General features: G+C 41.6%; 1 long non-coding RNA gene across 1 annotated transcript; it reads left to right on the forward strand.

Moving 5' to 3' along the window:
- Window positions 1-540: 540 nt before the first annotated feature.
- On the forward strand, window positions 541-4956 carry LOC146181691 (uncharacterized). The gene is made up of 3 exons (XR_014700013.1): window positions 541-641; window positions 2314-2353; window positions 4805-4956. It is a non-coding gene; the product is annotated as an uncharacterized LOC146181691 (long non-coding RNA).
- Window positions 4957-5699: the final 743 nt, after the last annotated feature.

The raw sequence follows: 5699 nt of genomic DNA on the forward strand, positions 1-5699 counted from the left end.
TTAATCTCTAATCTCTTGATAAACTTCGCAATCAGTTCAATTTGAATATTCGTCGAACTTAAATATCAATATTAGCGCAAAAGAGAGTGACAGAGGAAATATGCAGATCGAGAAATTACCGTGTCGTGAGGCAACTTGGAGACAATATGTAAAAATCTATGCAGCAAAATATCTTCAATATTGGAGAACGATAATGTTTTTAACACATTTTAGGTCATATATAGCTGAGTAGTAAACACAATGTTTCGCTCAAATGTAAGGACAATGTGTGAACGCGTACCGGATCTAATAAATTAAAAATGGTTTGAAAGCTACCAGCTGGGGAGGTGCGATCAACAAACAGCCAATTTCCCGTCATGAAGTCTTGAATCTTCTTTGTTGTTTTTAATATTTATTGTGAAAAAATATCAACATGTTTTTTTTGCAACCTGGTTCGCCCCTGTGCAAGTCAAGAACAGTGTAAGGCAGAGCCCTCTGACGAAGGTGCATTCAGCGGATATAAATAGCGAACATGTGCTACATCGAACAGTCACTCTAGCTCGTCATTACAATCGCCCACGGATGAGGATGTTTCGAGCCCATGAGATGAAGTGCACTGCGATCCTCGTGTGCTTTGCCCTGGCTGTCTTTGCAACTTGTGTGTAAGCATTCTTTCCCAGTTAAGGAGTATAGTTTACCTGCATAGCCAGGGTTGGCGGGAAAGGATGGTACTATATTCAACTGAATTGCTCTGCGAGCGAGTTAGCTCATTATATATAGAATGCTATGGAGGAAGTGCCAGTGTGCCGCGTTTGTTGCAGAGTTACTAACAAAATTGAAAGTTACAAAATAAATAAAAACACGATTAGACCCTTCGGCTACCCAAACGTGTAATCTATAGGTTCCCTAGCACTTCGTAATCCTTTAATAGGAATGCAATCTTTTTTTTAGTGAAAGGGTATGTAGGTAAGCAATGTTTTCACTCTATGGCACAGAAATAAACCATGTGAATTTTATGGCATTATGGATGTTTAACTGCAAAAGAGAAGTTTGTTACTAATATTTTTTACAAAGTATCAGTACAGCAATATTTTTCGAGACAAATGTATCATATAGAATGCGCCCATCTAAGCTTTGCGAATTCGTGAAATTTATTGAACTGCGCATGCCTCTCAGGATAATAATAAATTGCTGTACATAGGCAGCTTAAAGTATCAGCAATGGCCCAACTTTTAAAGGACACCTGTACAATGCTGTCAGCAAGCACAGCTAGAGAATATGAAAAAAAAAAAACTTTTTACTTTTTACATTTTTTGTTTACCTTTCGCATGATTTCATCATAACCAGACCATAACCCACAGATCGCCTTTCTGAGCGCTAGCATTTGCCGACATTAAATTCGAAAGAGCAAACCAGTGATTTTGATCGCACTTCTAAAACCTTCATGCATTAGCAGAAACTTTAAAACCAACATTTTTCTGAACTTCGCTGCCCTGGACCCCTGCCATCAATATTTTTAGAACAGCCTCTCAATATATTTTATTATTACCTCACATTTTAGAAGTTACTTCCCCAAAAATTGGAGTTGAGACAAAAACATCGAGATGATAGCACAAGATAATCAAGATTCGTTCGCACCATATAGGGTTATTTTCACGCTTCTACATTGTAAAATGGTAATCTGTTCTGGATATTAGAGATATTATCGAAATAAGGCCATTAAGACAACGATTTGTGTTGCCTAATGGTGCCCTGCGCAAAAGAAAGAGTACCGTATATTTGCCTTTAAAATCTCCCAATATAACACAAAATGCCTAGCATGCTGAACACCAAGGCGCATGTTAAACCTCCAGCTAGAGAGACTAACTGGGAAACCGTAGCTAAAGAGAGGCAAAAGAGGTCGTCTTTAGCTTTAGCCTCGAAATGAGCTTTAAATGTTGTCTTGATGCTGTTTTTCCAAAGACCTTTCCGCAGGGAGAGGCACCGTCAGGACCCTTTGGAAAATAACAAACAAATATTTCAGGCCTTCGCGAGTGCGAGATATCATAGTGCACCATGATTTCAGTGCTTCGTTGCTTTTCAGCTCTTGCTGCTTTTTTTTTTTTTTTTTTACCTCGTTCTCCTTCTGGGGCTTCATTTTTTTCTGTCAAGCCTATGATCGCAAAATATTTCATTTTTCGTGAGCAAAAAGAGACGTTTGGTTTGTATTTAGCCATTGTGGTCTGTCGTGTCATCGGCTATGTAGGGCGAGTTTTATTGGAGCCGTTAAAATAAATTTATTTTTTACCTGAAGGTTTCCGCTTGCAATGATCCCAATTTTAAATTTTATTTCAGGAGCGCTGGTGGTCCACCGCCTTCGCATTGTGCACAACAGGTATGCATGCTTTTTCTGTGTGGAGTAAAATTTTAGTTGATGAGTGCTGACTAAACATAACTTAAAGGTTCACTACAAGAGTCAAAGCTTGGTGTGATGTGTGCACCCATGGAGACGCCCCATCTCCCTCTTGGGTTGTTGACCACCCACCCTGGTTGTTGATTGCTCGTTTCCCCCCTTTTTGAGCGCGCATCCGCTTCTTTGTTGTGGTCCCCCCTTTTTTGTGTTCGCGTGGCAGCGAAATGCCCCTACGGTTTTTTTTTGTTTTTTTTTTCCGCCCCTCTCATCAATTTTTCCCGCCACTTCCTTCTTCTCTGCCTTGTGTCACTGTCATTGTAAAACCTTTAAGAACTGAGTGCACAGTACAACCATTTTCGAGAAAGGTCTTGCTGCGACCGAAATATCGAAATAAGTATGTTTTAAGTTTTGTTAATGTGACTCTGAATATAATCAGCTGCCTTGAAAACGGTTGATATGCCTAATGTGTGTGTGTGTGTGTGTGTGTGTGTGTGTGTGTGTGTGTGTGTGTGTGTGTGTGTGTGTGTGTGTGTGTGTGTGTGTGTGTGTGTGTGTGTGTGTGTGTGTGTGTGTGTGTGTGTGTGTGTGTGTGTGTGTGTGTGTGTGTGTGTGTGTGTGTGTGTGTGTGTGTGTGTGTGTGTGTGTGTGTGTGTGTGTGTGTGTGTGTGTGTGTGTGTGTGTGTGTGTGTGTGTGTGTGTGTGTGTGTGTGTGTGTGTGTGTGTGTGTGTGTGTGTGTGTGTGTGTGTGTGTGTGTGTGTGTGTGTGTGTGTGTGTGTGTGTGTGTGTGTGTGTGTGTGTGTGTGTGTGTGTGTGTGTGTGTGTGTGTGTGTGTGTGTGTGTGTGTGTGTGTGTGTGTGTGTGTGTGTGTGTGTGTGTGTGTGTGTGTGTGTGTGTGTGTGTGTGTGTGTGTGTGTGTGTGTGTGTGTGTGTGTGTGTGTGTGTGTGTGTGTGTGTGTGTGTGTGTGTGTGTGTGTGTGTGTGTGTGTGTGTGTGTGTGTGTGTGTGTGTGTGTGTGTGTGTGTGTGTGTGTGTGTGTGTGTGTGTGTGTGTGTGTGTGTGTGTGTGTGTGTGTGTGTGTGTGTGTGTGTGTGTGTGTGTGTGTGTGTGTGTGTGTGTGTGTGTGTGTGTGTGTGTGTGTGTGTGTGTGTGTGTGTGTGTGTGTGTGTGTGTGTGTGTGTGTGTGTGTGTGTGTGTGTGTGTGTGTGTGTGTGTGTGTGTGTGTGTGTGTGTGTGTGTGTGTGTGTGTGTGTGTGTGTGTGTGTGTGTGTGTGTGTGTGTGTGTGTGTGTGTGTGTGTGTGTGTGTGTGTGTGTGTGTGTGTGTGTGTGTGTGTGTGTGTGTGTGTGTGTGTGTGTGTGTGTGTGTGTGTGTGTGTGTGTGTGTGTGTGTGTGTGTGTGTGTGTGTGTGTGTGTGTGTGTGTGTGTGTGTGTGTGTGTGTGTGTGTGTGTGTGTGTGTGTGTGTGTGTGTGTGTGTGTGTGTGTGTGTGTGTGTGTGTGTGACAGAGCCTTTTTAAAAGGCTGTCAAGCTGTCCCACTAAAGTGTGTATGGATGAATAAAGATGAAGGAAAATTCAAATTTGCCATTGGTATTTTCATCTCGCAGGTTCTATTTTGTATTATATCTAGAAATCTGCAAATTTTCCCAATTCCTTAACCTTCTGGAAATAATTCTCTTTTCTGCGCTGCCACTACAGACAGTATTACCTATTTTGCAATATTTTTTGTATCAGTTATAATATGTTAACGTAAATCATAATTAAAATCAAATATACGACCTGACGATATCTTCGTTAGGTACGTTGTTTTACATTTGACTAACGCGCGTGCGCCAGCCTCGTACGTCTAACCTTGCTCCAGAGCTTTTTTTATATACAATTCTTCGTTGTTACTATTTTGTGTGTTTACATTTTGTAATTGTTTAGCTTCTCGGTACACTGATTCTTATAATATACTTCAAAATATAACGCGGTACATCACTGGATAGTCGTTTCGAATCATTTAAGTGCTTCCTTTGGCATGTATAGAACCTGTTTCACGGGTTCCTCATCTACATAAAAGCAGCCAATGACCATCTAAGTCCGAAACTGTTAACTCTGTCTATCATGGTAAAAGGCACATGGGCTTCGCATTGCAATTGTATAGTTCTGAAGCTTTATGTAATCTTTTTCACGTGATTTGATGTTGCTCTTGAGGAGCTTTCTCACCCGAGACATCGCACGTATGGGCCGGGTACTTATAATTGCGGTGCATTCAAAACATTTTCTGTGTGTGGCGCACCTGCTCTATTTGCCTGCTAACAAACAGATGTCAGTCTTTATACCCGATTTGAAACGTTTCTCATTTGTATTTTTCATGCTATAGCTTTCATTTATTTATCTTGCAACCAGTAAACAGCGGCTTTCTCTTTTTTTCCTTTTTCTTTTCTATTTTAGTGTGAACAGTGGCAGAATGAGAATGATGGCTGCGGGGTAAATTGCAAGTGCAGCTCTAGAGTGTACGACAATGGTCACCGAAGGTGCGAACATAATCCATCCAGCGCTTTAGGAGGCTGACGAACACTTTGAGGATGTATTGGCATTCAATAAAACGCTTATTTTCAATTTTGACTCCTCAATACAACCCTGTTATTTCGCACTTGCCCCTGTGATTTGCGTAACATTGTCTAAACGCTTGTTTCTGCAAAAATCCTTCCCTTAGTCTCTGGCACCAGTTTTGCTAGCACTCTCATTCCCTTCCGCGCAAGAAGTTTTTGTACTCCTGGCTGCAAGTCTGCTATCTTTAAAACGGTCAGTGAGTTGGCCTTTTCCTTCTACTTGCATTTCTCTGATTATTGCCACCAACCAACACAATACTAATTTGCCCCTGCCAACCACCTCCGCACGCCATCCTTTGCCTGAGGATGGATCAACGTTCTTGCGCTTGTTGGTTATTTCCGCTGAGTATTGTCGCGACGAATATTTATCACTTACTTTGAATATAGAGCGCAGTATGCACCGAAATAAATCTAGAAAGATTACAGCCGCTCGCGCGCGTTTTCACATTATTACCTATGGCTCTGAACACTTTTGGCGGCTTTATGTCGACATTTCATCAACTATCAATTGGCTTCTGACCAGTGCGATTTCGCCACATTAGATGAATGGTCGCCGAGTACTACAGCCGAAGAACATTGTGGAGAATGGCGTTTGTAGCCTGTCGAGAATTATAAAAAATAGTTTAGTTACAAGTGAGTGTGTGTGTGGCATCGCGGCGTAGGATTGCAAACTGCGTTAATGATAATCAATATTCCATTACTATCCACATTTAGTTTTACTTTTAGTTATGCCG

The sequence above is a fragment of the Amblyomma maculatum genome, chromosome 8 (assembly GCF_055883805.1).
Source record: "Amblyomma maculatum isolate TAMU_Amacu chromosome 8, ASM5588380v1, whole genome shotgun sequence".
Taxonomy (NCBI): domain Eukaryota; kingdom Metazoa; phylum Arthropoda; class Arachnida; order Ixodida; family Ixodidae; genus Amblyomma; species Amblyomma maculatum.